The 20,257-nt window shown below is 45.7% G+C and overlaps 1 protein-coding gene across 1 annotated transcript in view; it reads left to right on the top strand.

Moving 5' to 3' along the window:
* The window catches only part of LOC308127674 (receptor tyrosine-protein kinase erbB-4-like), a gene marked incomplete at both ends in the record, with an annotated part of 287,554 nt that overhangs the window by 112,507 nt on the left and 154,790 nt on the right, over positions 1-20,257 (top strand). The gene's annotated exons all lie outside the window — the stretch shown is intronic.

The raw sequence follows: 20,257 nt of genomic DNA, 5'->3' as shown, positions 1-20,257 counted from the left end.
GACGTACGTCTCGGCGCATGCATTACAAGTACTCCTCTTTCTACTGTATTCCACTAATACTGTAAAATACCTGCCGAATCTATAAATAATATATATTCCCTCTTTCAAATATGTGTGCCTGTGGATCCCCTGGTGTGTGTGTGTGTGTGTGTGTGTGTTTGTGTGTGTGGGTGTAGCAGCTGGGAGATATCCACGCGTCTTCTGGGTCCCGCTAATTAAAGCATCTCCAGTCTTAATTCCACTCAGATTAACATCACAGACGAGCAACTCGGAATACGACTCGCTTGTAGTTGCGCCTCTTTGTGCCGTTTTCTCTGTGAGCTCGCAGACATTAGCTCAGTGAGACCAAGCGTCTTTTTCTTTTTTTTTCCCTCTCTTTTCCCCCCACCACAAAGAGATTTCATGATTACAGGACTAACCCAGATGCTTGGAAGAAAAGAGCGCAGATATCCAAGGCCGGTTCCATTCCTTCGATCAAATCTCCAAAAAGCTGACATTTTCTTGAACTTTTTTTTTTTTTTTTTCCCCTCCCCTCCCCCCCTTTGATGTTTTTCCGGAGACAAGGTGCAAACGCCAGCCACGCCTTCAAAGGTGGCGGTTTGCGGCACGGGGGCTTTCATTCGGTGTGTCATTAGCGCCGCGTTCGCCCTCGTCCATCAGCGCCGCTCCATGACGCATTTCGCTCCCAACGAGGTCATCAGGGGCGGGGGGGGGGGGAGGGGGGTTCTTGGGTAGATGGAAGAACCGAGACGCTGCGTGATGATGCGTACGCTTTTTTTGCACAATCGGCCTCGCGCTCCTTTTCCGTCCTCGCACTTGGCCCACCGTTCCTCCTCCAGTCTGTTCGCCAAAAAGCCTCGTCTCCCTTTTCCGCTCTCCACGCTCCCGTCATGACAGGCGCCCCCCCACCGCCCTACACCCCCCCCCCCGCCCCTGGGGGCGGAGCGGGGTAATCACGCCCGCCGCACCTCTGGCAAGGCTAATTAAGCCAGCGCATCTGTGCCGTACGCCACATCTGGAGCAGGTGGCGGCGTCGCCTGCAGACGCAAACCCCCCCCCCCCCCCCCCCTCCTTTACCTCGTGACTGCACTGCTAAACAATGATGACTGCCAGGGTGCGTGCAGCTCCGTCCAAAAAAAGTTGTTAGTGCGGTGCAACTTTTCGACCAAATGGGAGTCGTGTCTCCAGACGCATTCCAAAAGTCAGATATACCAGACGACATGCGTCATCTGCTGATAAGGCAACGGTTCCAAGGGGAAAAAAAACGCAAGATTTCCTTTGAGTTTTGGAACTTTTCGAAAATGGATCCCACGGTGGAACGTTTCGAAAAAAACACTCGGGGCTCCGTTGCCGTGTGGACAGGGCAAAACCAAACACTTTCAGAAAACACTTGCTCTGCACATGCTCAGTAGACGGACAACAAGAACAACGTTCCCTCCAGAGTGTCACGACTCCCGGTCCATATCCTCGGCACTTTTATTTTGACGGAATGTAAACAAGGCCCCGTTAGGTTCAGGAGAATATCATTTACTGCAGCGGCCATAACTTCTTCACTTAACTTGCAGAAGTGCTTATTATTCAGAATTGTCCGTAATATAGTGCTGAAATTTGGACTTAATTCTCTCCGCGCTGCAGCAGAAAGAAGTAAAACTATAATTATTTCAGTGGGTTTTCACTTCATATAATGTGGTAGAATTATATAACTGCTCCCTAACCTTTTGTATCAAAACATTTGGAAAGCAGCAGACGCCACTGTCTTCCTGTGGTTTCTTTTAAAAAAAAATAAAAATAAAATAAAAAATTTCCCCCTCATTCCTCTCTCCCGGCTCCCTCCCCTCCCCTTCCAAAACCTCTCAAAGTGAAATCTCTTTAAAGACAGATTCAAAGTCTCAATCAAGGCCGGTGGGGATAAGTCAAGGTTTATTCTCGCAAAAAAAAAAAAAAAAAATGAAGTCAGACGGTGGAAGCGAGGGGCGATAAGAATTGACAGCGCTGGGTGTTGGATCAAAGCTAGCAGGAATCTCAATTACACCGTCCTCCTGGGGAGACATGAAACAGAAATGATTCCGCCGCCTTTCCTCGTGTTCCCCCGCGATCATAATTGTGCAAATAAAAAAAAAAAATAATAACACAAATTGGTCGTGGTTAAAGGTCCTTGGATCTTTACGTAGGGTCTTTACGATTTCAATTTTGGGGGGGGGGGGGCACATAATGCCTTCCCCACGTGAGCCGACACAATCTTTAACTCTCTCCGTTGTTTTTAAAAAAGTTTCCCGTCGACACGGCATCGGAAAATACCCGAGTTCCGCCCGACGCCAGGAAAACGACCGTTGCCATGGAAACCCTTCAGTTGAAACGTGTCAAACGTGATCTGGACGCACACTCGTCGCGACGATCACACTTTACATAATCGTTCTGGGGTTTTCCTCTTCTATCCAAATCGCTTCGTATCCGGAATCATTCCGGCGACATATCCCCCCCACCCCCACCCGCCCCCCCCCTCCCCGTCCCCTGGAGGCCCCGATGACATGCCTGTAACAAGGAGCTTATTGCAGCGTTATTGCCCAGGCATCGAGACGGTTCCAGTGGCCCGAGGGCGCCATGTGATGGCACTGACAGGTCCCGGGGACTCGACTGTCACTGTCAGCGAGCCGGCGGGGGGTCGGCAGGATGCAGTTGTCAGAACGGCCCGGGCGAGGAAACACAGGCGGCGCAACGGCGGGGAAAAACCTCCCCCCCACCACACACACACAAAAACAACATTGCTAATAGATGCGCCTGTGCATATGCAAACATGGCGATGGCGGCGGTCGGACGCGCGTGGGGGCGTGACGGCGTGCAGTTACATGCGCATGCAAAATGAAAACATAATGTTATTCTTGCCGGTGGTGTGACGGGCGAACACACACGTTTGGAAAACACACACACACACACACACAAACTAGCGAGTCCTCGGGGGAGCCCCTGACAGCTCTGCCCTGAGCTTCCAATCCGTCTGCGGGAGCTCCAAACACCCAGTGCAATTACTCTTTCTTGCTGACTGCACCTGCACAACATAATTGAGAAGGCTACTGGGGCTTTGTCACTTAAGGTAAAGATGTTAAAGAAGAAAAAAAAAAAAAAAAAAAAAAGGGGGGGCCCCGGCTAAGCTGCAGAACTGCAGCATGAGGCTATTACACCTCAAACACCAAGTGTTCAGGAATGTGTGTGTGTGTGTGTGTGTTGTTTGCTGAAGGACAGAAGGTCTGATCTGTGCCAGGGGAAGGAGAAAAAAAAAAAGAAAAGTGTATTTGGATCCTCAAAGCTAACTTTTGTGTTAAATATTCCGCGACAAATTCGTCGGGTTTGAACTGTGCAGACGACTCGGTGGCGGTGGCTCCTCCGAGCCAGACCGCCGACATCAAATATTCATGCGTTTTTTGTCGTTTGAGTTTTGGCATTAATGGTTTGAGAGTCTGTTTTAATGATCAGAGAATTAATTAAGCTCCGGTGGTGTGACGAGGCCTGACTTCTTGGGACCGGGGGATCCCGTGAATCCCCCCGGTCTGTCCTTTAATGAAACCAGCAGCGGGGTCATTGTCTGTAATGGGGAAATTGACTTGGATCTCATTAGAATGTGTTTGGTCTCGTTCTATATGTTGTGAAGCTCCGTTTGAATGGGATGAACTGGAACTGAATCTGCATTTGACTTTTTAAACCGTCTCGGGGTCGTGTGTGTTAAACTGCCACTGTCTCGCATGTGAACGGACAAATAGCCATCGACATCATCTGTGAGGAAGCCGAGCGCCTCCTTCGAAATGACCTTAACCAATTATGACTCTATGCTGACGACTATGCTGTGTCCGTATTACATCCACGGTTATGTGAAAGGGATGTTTTTGCATGTGTACACTGCTTTTTTTTTTTTACAATTCCGATTTCTCCTAAATTGAATTTCTATTTACTCTTCCTTAGTAATTCTTTATCTCAAGCAAATTATTTGAGCATTTCAATCAATAGAAATCAAACTTGCATCCCGGTTGGTTCATTTTTTTCCCTCCAAGGTGTGGTTAACCCCCCCCCCCCCCCCCCAAAAAAAAATACAAAATAATAATAATATTGTCAAAAATATATATGTATATTTAAACCCCTTGTTGAAAATATTCATAAGTAGATGTATAGTTTTTGAAAAATATTAAAAGTTGTATTTCTTTTTTAACACGCCTGAAAAGGGGTAGGACGAAGTAAAATGTATTTAATCTTACCCCTTCTCCGATAGTCAATAGTCATATTTTATAATTATGCTACTTCCTGGTTTCTGTGCATTAGAAATATATTGTTGTATATATGCAAATACATACACTACGGATGTCTATTACAAAAGGCTTATAATATACATATATATCTATAGAACTTATTCAACATGGGGAAAATTGCTGCTTTCCTATTCAGACCAAACTGGTCGATCTTTGACGTCTTACTGGGGAAAAAAACCTGAAAATTTTCTTGTAATTTGACACCAGCCTCATCGTCTCGCCAAGGAATCTGAACTAATTATACCATTTATATTAATACGAGTAGCATATTTAAAGAAGCGGTATATGATCAGTACAGTATTCCTCCAATAGGACCGATGATTTCTCAGATGCGTTTTGTTCTTTTCTTTGTTCAGGTTTTTTTTTTTTTTGTGTGCGTGTATTTGACGTTTGTGGGGGAAAAAAAACAACGTCTTCACTCGAGCTTCAGATGTCAAGATGACACAATCATGCCTGCAGGGTAAATATTATCTTGGCTCGGCTGAAAGAGTTGAGAGAGGATGAGAAAAACAAAACAAAAAAAAACTAAAAACATGCTGGCTCAGTCGAACGTTAACCACGTCCTCGGGTTTGCATTATGTCGCTATCTAACGCTGTTCCGCGGCAGCTATAGAAACTACTGCGAAGCTAATAGCAATAAAGAAAACTCTCGGAAACCGTAGTCATCACAGCAAGCAGTGATTGCTTTACTTTGGCTGTGGAAAACTGCGTATCACCATTTTGAAGTGTTGATTTTATCAAGCGATCCCCAGGTGTGGGGGGGGGGGGGGGGGGTAAATGTTTGTTTTGTTACGTTCGAATAAACTACGTGATGTTTCAAGTGAGAGCGCACCGTTTCAGAAAAGTTTCGCGTTCGCATGGCAACGTTTTGAAATGCATGTCCATTTGCAGAAATGCTCAAAACGATGTAGTTGGCATGCCAGGCCACTAACTGGCGCTGTTGGTTGTTTTTTGTAATGAAACGACGTGTGCAGAGAACAATGCGCTATAAACGTTAACAATGGGAGTAAACAGACATTTGTACGTGGACTCATGGACGCCATTAGAATGGAGGGAAATGCGATGTTTACATGGAGTTGGAGTGTTTTCCAAAAGTTGTTTCCAAGGATACGAAGTCAGTGTTTTCAAAAAGTTGGGTTGTTCCCCTTTTTCCACTGAAACGGAATCAGTGTTGTTTGTGAAACTTGTGTTTTCCTCTGTTGTTATTGAGGTGAATTTGGAAACTATTCAAAAATTTGCATTTCCCCCCGTTTCCATGGAGATCAAGTTGGATTTTGTTTTTTTTAAGAAAAGCCAGTTTCCTCCGTTTCCACGGAGAATAAGTCAGAATGTCACATTTCCCCAGATACGGAGTCGACTGCGCTTTCATAAAGTTGCGTTTTCCCTCCATTTGCCATGGGGGATGAATTTGGGGGCATTTTCAAAAAGTTCCACCTCTGGAACGCGGCCAAAACACAAGGTTAGTTTTCAGTTTTCACCTGAATAATTTCACCAGATAATCTTAAATCCTACTGATATACAACAAAAGTACTCTTAAGGTTGTCTAAAGCATACTTGAGGTATGTAGGATTCTGCTAGTATTGGAAATGATTCCCCAAAATATGTGATACTGTGGAATGAAATAAATCAAAATCCGGTCAGGTATTCTTTGCATTTTAAAACTGGACCAATAAATAGGCGAAATGAAATCCTGGCCCAGTCGCCCAACTGGAGTTGCCGCGTTCGTCCAAGAAATCCTTTTTGCCATTATAAGACGTAGCCAGCGGGACGAGTAGCGCCTGGATCGTCTGAATATTTTTCAGAAATCGTTGGGCGAAGCGTTCCGACCCGTTTCCCCGTCCAAGCTGTGCTTCGTTTCTGGCTGAAGCGTCGGGATCCGGCAATGTCCACTCCGGATTCGCGCCGACTCGAACGCACAGCTGCCGGGATCCGAGTCCGTCCCCGCCGATGCTACGTCGAGACGCCGGTACAGACGGAAGACGTGACGCCGATGCCAATGACGTTCCTCTCACCTTGATCCGTCCTCCACCGCGGCTCCGGGGGTTTTCTTTCCTTCGCGTCCTCGCCTGAACCCGCCGCCGCTTATTCTCTTGGATTTGCCCGGCGACTGACGCAGATATTATGTCCTTCATAAAAGTCTGCCAACTTCCCACCACCCCCTCCCCCCTCCTCCTCACAACTCGTTTTTCCTCCACCCGCTACACCTTCCATCCTCAACTCTTCTCCCTCCTCCTCCCTCCAGCCCACCTGTGAAAATACCGAACTTTTATCCCCCTCGCTTATGTATTCCCCCTGAAGGCAGACTAAGCTCTTTCCCTATCTCCTCTCGCTTCGCCTTCTCTCCGTCTTTCTTATTCTCTCTATCTGCACTAACTTTTCACCAAAAAAGACACACACACACACACACACACACACACACACACACACACACACACACACACACACACACACACACACACACACACACACACACACACACACACACACACACACACACACACACACACACACACACACACACAAGCAGCACCCTGTCATTTGTCAGCGCTGTCAGCTCAGATAGAAAGGGACCTCCCACCCAACCCGCCCTCCTTCCAAGTCAAAATTCCCGCCGCGTCACCGCCGCGATCAAGGCGAGCGCCGAGCGGGAAGTGTCACGCCGCCGTGGGAGGACGGCGGAAGCCGAACTGATTCGACGTAAAGGATCAAACTTTTATTTAGCTTGAGAACGCGGGTCACATCAGTCGTGCGGCGCCACGGGGCGACCTTTGAGAGTTTTCGGTTTGACTTAAAGTGTTTCTACTGGTTTCTTTCAACATGTCGCTCAGCATCGTCGGTTTATAAAAGTCTAGGGATTTATATTTATATTTTCCCCACACCAAATATTGGATTATCTAAGTTCCCGTTTACAATAATTTCAAGGGGGAAAACTTTTATTTGCGGTTTTACTCAACTTTTTTTCAAACCGTTTCCTTGGCGGAACTTTGGAAAACGGCTCCATCTCTGTGGAAAGGGGGCGCGGGAAAATCCTACTTTTTGAAAGGTTGCCCACCCCATCTCCATGTAGATGGCGGAAAACCCAGCGTTTTGAAAAGTGCTTCGACTCCGTCTCCATGGTAATGGGGGGAAAACGCAACTTTTTGAAAATGCTCTTATTGTTCTATGCACACGTGTGGTACAATTACGCCAACTTGTGGCCTGTCATACGAACTACATCATTTTCAGCGTTTCCGCCACGTACGTGAAACGTGAAAGCGTGAAACTTTTCTGAAATGAAAGCATGGTGATGTTTCTGTCCCACGCCGCCTGCCCAAAGAAATGTTGCACTCAGTTTCTTAACTTTTGCCGCTGAAGCGTCACAAGCAATTAAGCCCAAAGATTTTGAGGTCCCGCATTTCAAATCAGATGAGACGAAGGACGAACGGGAGGGGGCGTCCAAGGTCGGGCTGCTTACATTACAAAGACGCCGCACGCTGCGACAGAAGTCGTTTTTAATCTTCGGCAGGATTGTTTGGGCACAAATGATGAAAGCGGCGGTCTTTATGAGCAATGTATGCAACAATAAAAGGTTTCCAAGGACAGTTGTCTTGTTTTTTTTAATGTAAAAGTCAAATAAATTATTGCAAATGTAAAGCACATGCAAGTGCAGAGAGCAGTTAACCTTCAAATAACAGAACGATAGTGAGTGTTTATCGCTTTTGCAAGGGGATTTTCTAGATTTAATCTGAGAGACATTTAAGAAGGGATGGTGTCTGGTTTATCCGTCCCTCCGTGATATGGGTCTGGTGAAAAGGTAGTCTTTAGGGGAAAAAAAGGTCTTCTAAAAACGTACGTCTGTCCATCAGTTCCTTCGTCCATCTGTTCCTCTGTCAGTCCGTTCGTCTGTTCCCCCGTTCGTCTATCCATTTGCCTGTCTGTCCATTTCACCATCTGTCCATTTGGCCGTCCGTCAGATAATTTGTCTGTCTGTCTGTTCCTCTGTCTGTCCGTCCATCTGTCCATTCGTCCGGCCGTTCGTTTGTCCGTCAGTTCATTCGTCTGTTTGTCCGTCCGTCCATACATTCATCCATCCATTTGCCCGTCTGTCCGTCCCGCCATCTGTCCGTTTGGCCATCCCTCTGTCCATTTGTCTGTCCGTCCGTTCATCCGTCCGTTCATCCGTCCGTCCATCCATCTGTCCATCCATCCGTCTGTTTGGCCGTCCATCCCGCCATCTGTCTGTTCATTCTTCTGTTCCTCTGTCTGTCCATCCGTCCGTCCGTCCGTCTGTCTGTCCGTCCTCCCGTCCCTCCAAACCCAAACCAAAGATCCATTTTAACGTCTCAAATAGAGCCAACAAACATCTTTGCGTGACGAGACCAACCCATTCTCACTTCACCCAGAGAGACTTTGGTCCGGAGTCAAACTACAGGCGGCCGTTGCTCGTTTGGTAGAGCGGCCGTCTCCCGAATCGGAAGGTTTGCACGCTTGATTCCCCACGAGACAAGTTGCTCCCGATGGACGGACGGAGCACCTTGCATGGCAGCCGGCTCCATTTGTGTTAGTGTGTGTGTGTGAATGGGTGAATGTGATTAATGGTGTAAAGTGCTCTGGGACTGCTCGAGCGGCACGCTATAAAAGCTCTATATACCATGTGAGGTCAGAATACTGACCACTACCTTTTCTGTTGAATGAAATTTGTAGAAAAGGCTTGCTTGATCTGCTTCTGGCATTCTGAACGGCGAAGGCTCAACGTCTTCGTGGCGCCGACTGCGTGGGTTGTCATTGCGGCGTCTAAAGGAAACCTTTTAAAAAAAAAAAAAAAAAAAAGTGATGGTTGACGAACCCCCGCTCGAGACCAGGAAGCGAATGTCAGGGACCCGCACATGCTAGCACACGCGACCTGACCTGATCTGACGTTTGGACCAGTCTCGGAGAGACGGCGTGTCAGCAGTGGACAAAGACTGCAATCATCCCCTGTCAAAAGGCTCCCTCCATATTGCTCGAACCTGCATTTATAGTCTTGTCGAGGGTTTTCTGAGATTGCGCCCTCTTATATTCCTCTTCGAGACGTAGTTTATCCAACCGAAGGTTAAAGGCGCTTCGTCCAATTCGAGCAAACAATCGGCGAAAACCAAGGAAATGGTCTGTATTCACTCGTCCGTCACCGAAGGCAACGGTTGAGTATCTTCAAAAAAAAAAAAAAAAGATCTGATTGAAGTAGAAGTCATTGTTGCACTTGTAGCAAGTTGATGAAGACGTCTTCTTGTTTCCCCACGGACGTCTTCCAATAATGTCTTTCACGTCTTTTCTCCTTTAGCGGCGCATGCACGGAACATCTAATATGTTCCGTTTGACGTCAGGTGAATACAGAAGGTGGTTCTGCAGCGGTTGAAGGCTTGTGCTTTTTTTGAGTTCGACGCGTTGCCTTGAATTCTCCACCTCTATATTTTTAAACGACTTTTTGCGTGTATCTGCAGATTTTATCGCGCTCGGCACTTGACAAGCATCTTGTTTTTTTCCAAAGGAGCCAGACGGGATCAAGGCAAACAGTCAATACGAGGGAAAACAAGCCGGTTTGATCTCGCATGTTCAACGACGCAGCGAGGTGGAGGGAGGGAGGGGAGGAAGGGAGGAAGGGCGGGCGGGCGATCAAATCACTCTCAAAACTCACCAGTTCATTACCACCCCAATGAGCAATAACCATCCCTCAGTTAGCACAAAGCGCAATAACCCATTTAATTTCATAAGTATCGATTGGGTTTGATGGCCACGGCGAAAGGTCAAGAAGAAGGTTTTTTTTTTTTTTTTTTTAATGTTCAGCAGGTGAATAGTGAAAGCAGCCGTGAGCGAGAACGACTGAGTCACACAGACAGACTCTCCCGCTGAGCGTCTGACAACCGGCCGGCTGATTGGTTACGGCGACACACACACACACACACACATCTTTCCTTTTAACGACCCACACTCGCTTCAAATCACATGTTGAGACGTGTGTTTTTCAGCATGAAGACAAATAGTTCCAGGAATTCCCCAACCTTCTCTACTGAGGGATTTGAATCTGTGTCGTTGGAAACTCAGACGACCCCACCCACGCCGCACACTGCATGATTACAAACAAAACAAAAAACTAAAAAAAATTGAAGGAACTCATAAGACACTATGTAATATACATTTTCGTCATTATGCTGTATGCCGACGATGTCCTATTCTTTGGGTTCACAGTGGACTGGTGCTGCTTCAACTCTTAAGTTTCAACCTTTAATTTTAAAAATTTTTAGCGCAAAAGATGTGTTTTACTCAAATTTTGTCCATAATCTGGCATCATCGATGGTTTTAGACCACGAAAAGTAACGACATACAAGTGGAAGTTCCCTCTGGGATTAAAAAAAACCCCAAAGTATTTCTTTTCTATACTCTTCTATTCAAATTAAATCAAGTCGGTTAAAACCTCACAATTTTATCCAGTTTTTAACCCTTTTTTATGTCTTTTCATTTCACATTTTTGTCTCGTTTTCATTTTCTCCCCGAGGTGTGGCATCCGGTATATGGAAATCTCCAGGATCGAGGCTTTTAATTTGTCAATAAAACGCCCAAATCGGTCCCATATTTGAAGAATTGCACCTCTGGTGTCATTCCCAAAAGCATTTTATTTTCTGTGTATTTAACATCAAACACCCCTCTTATTTTTTTTTTTATTATTGTTAATTTATTTTTTACCTCCATAAACGTGTGACATGAATATGAAATTAGCGCCTTTGTCGCATCATTTGTTGCTCGCTGAAGTAAAAAAAACAACCAAAATAAGAGCGAGCATCCCACTGTAAACACTAATCCAAATTACCCCCGCGCTTTGTCCTCCCATCCGTCCTCACCTTGTCATACGCAGGATTCCTGACTCATCAGACACTATTGTCATGCAGCCTCCATCGGCAGGCTAAATTATTGGCCTCTTTTTAATAAGGCTATGGATTGCTTGAAGAATGGCACCGGCGCCGCCGTTGATTATATCGAGAGCCCGTTGTTTTATATCCCCGCGAATGTCAGATTTCTGCTATTTACATCCCTCAACTCCCGCGCGCCGGTGAACGGTTATTGATTTCGCCAGAGATTAATGGGAGCGGCCGCGCGGAATTAAAAACAAAAAAGACAAAAAAAAAAAAAAAGGTGGGCGAGTGGAAGGCTTAGGAGGAGGAGGAGAAGGAGGAGATATGGAGGACCTAAAAGACCAAAAAAAGACCTGAGGAGGAATTAGCTGACACACCGAGATTCAGTCGTTCGGCGCTCGCGCGTGATTTTGGAAGACTTTCACGGCGTGGCGCGCGCACGAGGGCTTTAGTGCCTCCGTTGGGCGTCCATCTTGGCCCGATCTGTAAACAAAATAGTTCCATATTTCTGTCCTGGCAGCGATTCTTCTTCTTTTTTTTTTTTTCCCAAGCAGTTTTCAACGGACTGGGATTCAGTTCAAGACGTGGCGGTGCTGTTTGATGCCGCTGCCATGTTTTTCGGCCGATTGTCTCCGTTGGATTTTTTATTTTTTTTTCCTGCGCCTACGGCTACAATCCGTGGTCAAGAGCCAGACTGCGGCTCGGTCTGTTCCAAGCCTTCATCTTCTACTTTGAAAGGAATATAAAAAAAAAAAAAAAAAAAAGAGAGATGCCCCCTCGCAGACACCCTGTTACACATCAACAATCTGTGATGTTCAAAGCATCGCAGGATTTATTTTTCAATGATATAATGTAGTAATGTCCGTTTTTTTTTTTTTTTTTTTTTTTTTAAGCAAAACCCCCGTTGCTTGTTTTGTGCGTTTATTTCGTCAGTTTGTCAAGCGGAAAAAAAAAAATCATCAAAACTGAACCATTTTCTGTCGGAATACGACCGCCGCGGTCTGGCGTGACGCCGCTTTTGCATCCAAGGGGCGTCGCACAACCTTACTCAGCATTTTCCTCTTTTTATTTTCATTTTTTTTTATTTTAATCCAAATATCTGTCTTTTTATAATCTGTGTTGGAATCAATGGCTTCCGGATCTAATTTCTGGACGTCATTAACATTTACCAAAACTTCAATCAGTTGTTCTTCGGGGGGGGTTAAGCAAAACTGTAGCATTTGAATAAAAAATAAAAATAAATAAATAAAATTTTTGCTCATAGTTATTCGTAAAGTTTGCATAAAGTAGTGTTGGAACAAAGTTGGAAGGAAAAAAAAAAAGCAGAAAATTAAACTTACCAAGACTTGCCTCGGTGCACAAAGCCCTCCCATTTAACAAAAGTAGCCTACCGTTTTTATTTTTTAAACTTTGTCCAAGTTCATCATGGTGTGTCCAAACGGTTCACTGCACAAAATAGGAATATAATATAAAAAAAATAAATAAATAAAAGACATATTGTGAGAGTTTGTTGTCTGTGGATAATAAACCAACGGGGACACGGTGTCTGCATGTTCTTTCCAAAAGTGGGCCCCATTTAAAAAGGGAAATAATAATAATAATTTCTTTACTGGGCAGAATTACAAAGGGTATAGATGTGAATGAGTGATGCAAGAGGCAGACCGGGCGGGGGGGGGGGATGAGGGTGAATTAGAAATAATTTTAAAAATTAAATAACAGATGCCAGGAGCAGTGGAGGAGTGTTAAAAAAAAAAAAAAAGATGACAGGAGTGGAATGAGGTGACCGGGTACAGAGAGATGGATGACGTTTTGGTTTCACTCAGCAATAAAGTGTCTCCCCCGACGCAGGCTGTCTGGGTTTAGCTAGAGGCCGTCACACCGGGGGGGGGGGGGGGTTCATTACACGACAGCCTTTCAAAAAAAAGTCACGTTTACATTGCAGCGTACTGAAAATGATGTAGTTACCGTGTGGGGACACTAGTGGGTGCTGCTGTTCGTTTTTGTAATGAAACAAGGTTGTTGTCCGAGAACTCTTTTCCACGGCTTTGTTGCCCCGGGGCGTTTTCAGAAAGTCTCGTTTTCGCCCGTCTTCATGGCAACGGAGCCCGACCATTTTCAAAAAGTTGCGTTTTCAGTGTGTTTTTCAGTGCAGTGAACATTTGCATTTCAGCTACTCCTCTCTCTCTCTCTCTCTCTCTCTCTCTTGATTGTTTGGAATAATTCACCTTGTCACGGACACACACCACACACTCCCAGAATCACAAACAAGCACACACACACACACACACACACACACACACACACACACACACACACACACACACACACACACACAGATGTGTTCATGCATATTTACACTGGAGGCGTTTCCTCTCCGAGCCCCGATGTTGAAACGCCGAGGCCTCGAACCTTCGTAATGATTCCTCCCATATGGTCCCGACTAATATTCTGCTTGGAGCAAACTCAGTGGAACTGACACACACGGATTTATATATACACACACACACACACACACACACACACACACACACACACACACACACACACACACACACACACACACACCCTGATGTGTATGCATGCGCTGATCACAGGCAGCCCTTCTGTGCTACATTAACTACAGACCTCATTTCCCCACAAAGAGAAGCCACCGGCTGAAAATTGGCAGGGACGAGTCATTAAACCCGTGTCTGATACACAAACGTGCACACAGATAGATATTTCACACACACACACACACACACACACACACACACACACACACACACACACACACACACACACACACACACACACACACATCACACCAGTGTCAGTGTAGCACCTGCTGAGAAATGATTGGCCTTTGGATGGAAGAGGTCCAGTGTGTGTGTGTGTGTGTGTGTGTGTGTGTGTGTGTGTGTGTGTGTGTGTGTGTGGGTGTGTTGTGTGCATGCAAGCAAATGTGAGTGTCGACATGCCTCGAAGTGTATTTTGTGTGTTTTGCAGGCGAACAAAAAATTGTAAATAGAGGGAGGATGAGCCGAATCAAGTCGGTGGGCATGATGTGGGGACGAGAACCCCCCCCCCCCACCCCACACACACACACACACACACACACACACACCAACACCACACTGGGGGTTGATTGATGGCTTTGGACTCCCCACCGACTCTGGATCAGCCACCCAGAGCTGTCAGGGACAATTTGAAACTAAACTTGCGAGGAAGTGTGCGTGTGTGTGTGCGTGTGTGTGTGTGTGTGTGTGTGTGTGTGTGTGGGGGGGGGGGGGGTTCCTAATGGGTGGGGTCCTAATGAGAAACCCTCGTTTCACAACTTCCACCACACGTGTACAAAATAAAAAAAAATAAAAAATGCTGCATGTTCTTCCTTTCAATTTGACCACAATTTGTAAAAGAACAAAAAAAATTTTACATTTTAGGCAGAAATTGCATGTCAAAGAAATCAAAAAGTCACCGTAAAGAGAAGCCATAAAGCAGATAGAGTAAAGTTGCTGTGAGAAATGCAAAGAAAAATCTTAAAAAGGCAAAATCTTTATTAAATGTGGGTAAAAAAAAAAAGTATTTCGTTTTTTGTACACGGTGAGTTCTGCCTCGTCAGCACGAGCTGTGGAGAAGATGATGATGATGATGATGATGATGATAGGACTCGGAGGTAGAGATTTTCTCCGGAACCATAATATTTTTCAAAAAAACGATCGACAAAGAAAAGTTGCTTCTGTGTCCAGTCTGTTTAGAAAGATGGTTTAAAAAAAACAAAAAGGGAAGGTTATTTTCTAAAAGTGTTTTTTTTTTTTCTACAGAGTTAAAAAAAAAACAGGCGAAATCCACTGATCAGGCATTTTAGCGCACCGAGAATCAAAAGTCTATAATAGACAATAAAACCTCTTCATAAATCATTTCCTGCTGTCAGCTATACAATGAATCACTCCGTTTTTGTTTTTATTTTATTTTATAAATCTTCCTCCTCCGGCGCCTTGATCGATAAATACGGCGAACTCAGGGTGGCGATCGCCAAGGTGACCGGGAGACGGGCGGGCCAAATGCGATTCCAGCGCAAAACAAATCTCTCTGCCTCAACGTGGTGGAGTTATGGTTTTCCAACCTGGGGAGAAGTTGTTTATTTCTGCCACGTATTGATCAGCGTGTCCCCCGGCGCGGCTGTAGAAAGAATGAATTCTTTTAAAAATCTGCTCCCCCTGATGGCGCCGTCGGCCATGTTGGAGCGCCCCGTGACCCCGCCGCCGCCACCCACTCGCTCAGCCGCCGACACGAGGCTCCAACCGCGCGGGATCGCGACCTCGCCCACTCGCATGTACATTTTTTTTTTTTTTTTTTCCTTTGCGGCGCTTCACCGCCAAGCTCCGTCCGTCCTTCAAAACGGATCCCTTCAAGTCCTGCGTCGCGTCTCCTGGTCTGATTGTCCCCGAAGTGACATCATCTGCATAACGAGTGTTTTTGATCAGTCAGCAGGAACGTTTTAAATGTTGCAAAAGGTAAAGAAGGATCGAAAGTCAAACCAGACCGACATCAGATATTTGAATTTACGTTGTACTCAAATTAATCTAATGGATTAAATTAGATCGTGACACACGAATCATTTTCATGTGGAGTTTCAGAAAAGTTAAATTTTCCCCCTAATTTGTAAAAAAAAAGTTGCGTTTTCCAATATTAACACGGAGATGGCTTTAGAGTGTTTTCAAAAAGTTGCATTGTCCAAAGTTTGCAGGGAGACTTGAGTCGGAGCATTGGCGAAAAGTCCCCCCCCCCCCCCCCCCCCCCCCCCCCATTTCAATGGCGATAAATGGTTTTTTAAGCAATTGCATTTTTCAATGTTTCCAGAGACACAGATTCAGAGTGTTTTCAAAAAGTTTCATTTGCCAACGTGTACAGGGAGATGGAGTTGGAATGTTTTCCAAAAGTTGCGTTTTGGGAGAAAGTTTGAAGGGAGACTGGGTCGGAGCATTTTTGAAAAGTTGTCCTTTCTACGGAGATGGAGCTTTTTTTTAAGACATTTCATTCGGCAATGTTTACAGATGAGACACAGATCCAGAGTGTTTTTCGAAAAGTCACATTTTTACACGTTACCACCGAGCAGGAGCCGAAGTGTTTAAACAAAGTTGCATTTTTACTCATTTCCATGGAGACAGAGTCAGAGAATTTTTCAAAAGTCTTGTTTTCCCCCATTTCTATGGACAGGGATCATTTTCAAAAAGGAAGATTTTCCATTGTTTACAGGGAGATTTCCAAAAGTTGGGTTTTCCAAAAGTTGCATTTTACAGGGAGACTGAGTCGGAGCGTTTTTGAAAAGTTATCTTCGACCCCATTTCCACGGAGATGGAGCATTTTCGAGAAATTAAATTTTTCAATGTTTACAGAGACACTGATTCGGAATGTTTTATAAAAGTTGCGTTTTTAGTCATTGCCATGGAGCGGGAGTCGAAGTGTTTTCAAAAATTTGCGTTTTTGCAGGTAGACGGAGTTGTATAATTTTGAAAAGTTGTCTTTTCCCCGAGTTAGATCGTTTTCAAGAAATTTAATTTGTCAAGCTTTACAGGGACACGGATTCGGCGTGTTTTCCAAAAGTTGTTCTAAACGTTCAAAAAAAACTGCGTTATGGAAAACAACCGTTTCCAGGGAGGGAATGAATGGAAAATGGTCTGCGTTGTTGTTGAGCACAGGAAGTGAGTTCAGCCTTTTAAAACCAACCAGTGTTTACCTCCGCCGGACGCGAGCCGGCGCCGCCGTCTGAGCGACAAATCGGCGTGGAGCCGCGTGACTCGGCTGGAGCGCCGCCAGACCTCGGGAGGTTTTCCCAGGCTGGTTCCTGCTCATGTGAGCAGAGTTGAAGTCAAGACCACAGAACCCCCAGACCGAGTTGAGACAAAGACCAAGATGTTAAGATGCGAAGACTGAGTGCAAACCAAGACCAGAGCAACCCAAGACTAAAGAGGCCATGACCCAATCAAGACCTAGACCAGAACATCTTAAGACCAAAACAAGACCAAGACTAAAGAGGCCAAAAGAGAGTCAAGACCTAGACCAGAACATCTTAAGACCAAAACAAGACCAAGTCTAAGAGGACATGGCCCAATCAAGACCTAGACCAGAACATCTTAAGACCAAAACAAGACCAAGACTAAGAGGACATGGCCCAATCAAGACCTAGACCAGAACATCTTAAGACCAAAACAAGACCAAGACTAAGAGGCCAAAAGAGAGTGAAGTCCAAGACCAGAACATCTTAAAACCAAGTCGAGACCAAGATTTTAGTGGATCAAAATTTAGAGTGCCAAGATCGAGTCCAGACCAAGACCAGAGTGTCTTAAGACCAAGACTTTAGGGGCCAAGACTGAGTCAAAAGCAAAACCAGAGCATCGCAGGATCAAGACTAGACCAGAACATCCTAAGACCAAGATGTGACCAAGATTGAGTCAAGCCCAAGACCAGAGAACTCCAAGACCAAGACTTTAAGGGGCGGAGACTGAGTAAAGACTAAGACTACGGCATCCCAAGACCAAGACAAGAGACTTTAAGGACCCTAAACAAGACCAAGACTTTAGAGGACCAAGACTCCAGAGAGTCAAGACCAGAGGATCCCTGGACCCTGACGAGACCAAGAATTCAATTCGACAAACGATCTCCTTTATATCACGACTCACGTACGTCCATTTCCATGTGTGCAACATTACGACAATCACCACGAGCCTATTTTGTTCATTTCATTTGTGCGGCTCAATCCAAAAACAAAAACCCGATCCTGACCCGATCTCAACGACCACTTTTAAGCATTCGACAGAAATGACAAGAGTCTCGTCGGCATAATTATTTCGGGGACGTTGACTGAAAGCAAATCCGATCCGCCGCCAAGCAAACGTCCACTTTCGCGGACCCGGCGCGAGTGTCCTGATTAACTTACAGCTCGGCGGAGGTTGCCATGGCGACGGAGTGGCCGGCCCTCGCTGCGAGCGTCCAGATTTATCCGCATGTGTGGCTTTCATACCTTCCGGTATCACGGACACGGGGGCACAACCGTTGACTGAACTGGCAATCGCAACTGTTTGCAGGCACCTTCAGTATAAAAGTCAACCCTTTTGGTCGACGCTCAAACGGGAAGGTGTTTTTTACGACGACGGCTGCAATGTTTTAATCTGGGAAATGTTCGCTTTCCAACATGATCTCTTTTTCAAATGTTAAAAGAAAAAGAAGTAGAAGGAACAAATATTCCCAGACAACTTTATGGCCTTTCTGGGTCACTTTTCGACAACCGCATAGACGTCGACGCGTTGACGTGGGGAAACGGCTGCAAGCTGTAGGAGAAGAGTTAGAGGAGGGACGGAGGGATGGAGGCAGAGACATGGATGGCTCGGGGCGGAGAGAGAGAGAAAGAAAAGAATTAGGAAAGGAGAGCGAGGAAGAGGTGGAGCAGATGGATCTGGACACTTTCGAAATGAGCCGGGGGGTGGGGGGGGTGGGGGTGGGGGGGGGGAGCATTTACAGTGCAAAGCGTGTCGACGCGAATGCTAATGCGTGGGGACGTCGAGCTTGTGTCTCTCTTTGTCTCAATCGCTCTTTTCGTCTTTCTTTTTCAATTCTTACCTTACCTGCTCCCCCCCCCTCTCCATGGATGCCATCCCCCCCCTTTTTTTTTTTTTTTCTTTTTCCTCCCTTATTGCCTCTTTTTGGAGACTTCCTTTCCTCTCACTTCTCACCCTTCCCCTCTGATCTTTCATCTCACACACACACACACACACACACACACACACACACACACACACACACACACACACACACACACACACACACACACACACACACACACACACACTTGCACGTAGGTTTCAATAACAGATTATTACAGAAACCCGCTAACCTTTCATCTCCACGCGCGGCGAGAGAAAGATCCTCTCTCGTTCATCGATCGCACCAATTTTAGATCCTGGCGCCAGACTTCCTTTGAGTTTGTAGCTGCTCTTAAATCACTTTATCTAATAAATCATCTGCGTGTGTGTGTGTGTGTGTGTGTGTGTGCGTGTGTGTGTGTGGTCAGCAAATGTCATCTATCACCATGGTTCAGGTCCCTCCACTGCCATTTTGTCCCACACAGCAATATGGAGGATGGCGGGAGGGCGGGCGCTCGTCTTCGCCGAGCCGACGATCCATAAAGCAATATGGGAGTTTATGAGCTCTCAATGTTGTTCGATACAGGGGCCAGTTCAGCGACGCCGGAGCCCCCCTTTGGGTTTTCTTCTTCTTCTTTTTTTTTTTTAAAGTTCTCGCCGACTCAAAATGAGTGTGAGAATATGAATTTTTGACATCCGACACGCAGCGGGAATAAAGGTCAAAGTGGAGGAGGTGGAGTGAGGACATGCTTACGCCGAGGCGGGGAAAACACACAAGTTTATAAAAAAAATAAATAAAAAAAACGGTCCGACTCTGTGGAAGACGCAACTTTGTGAAAATGGGAAGGGCTCCGTCCAGTGCGGGGAAGCGCGGCTTTTGAAAGCGCTCTCCATGCGTTTCCGTGGAAACCAGAGAAGAAGAAAAAGCCTAACTTTTTCAAAAAATGTTCCGTCAAAAAAAAAAAAAATGCGTGTTTTTGAAAATGCCCAAACCTTTCCGTCTCTATGGAAACAAGGAAAACCAAACACTCACCGTAACAACAATCCAACTGGATGGTCTGTCCACGAGAACGTCCGTGTTCTCCCACTGTCATTTCATGACAGAAAAACAACCAACAGCGCCAACTAGTGGCCTGGCATGCTTGCTACATAAATTTCTTCCTTTTCAAAATGCTGTAAAATCCTAATGAACTGCTCATTTTACACACACACACACACAGACACACACAAAGCCTAAAGTGGCTTTTAAAATCTTTATCTGGTATCAACAGGTGGAATCCTCACAGCCTCAATGAAAGTCGTTGCTTCTCGCTTTAAAAAAAAAAAAAACTTCTAATCCGGAATAAAGTCTCCAAAGGTCAGCCAATCCGATTGGAATATCTTTGATTAAAGCGGTGCCAGGCCCGGACTGTCGGTCTCGCCGCCGTGGTGAAATGACACCCACCAGTCCAACCCCACCCGTCTCCACCCCCTG

The sequence above is a fragment of the Lipophrys pholis genome (genome assembly GCF_963383615.2).
Source record: "Lipophrys pholis genome assembly, chromosome: 23".
In the NCBI taxonomy this organism is placed as follows: domain Eukaryota; kingdom Metazoa; phylum Chordata; class Actinopteri; order Blenniiformes; family Blenniidae; genus Lipophrys; species Lipophrys pholis.
Note: the sequence above shows the minus strand (reverse complement) of the source record. Positions and strands in the feature narration are given on the sequence as shown.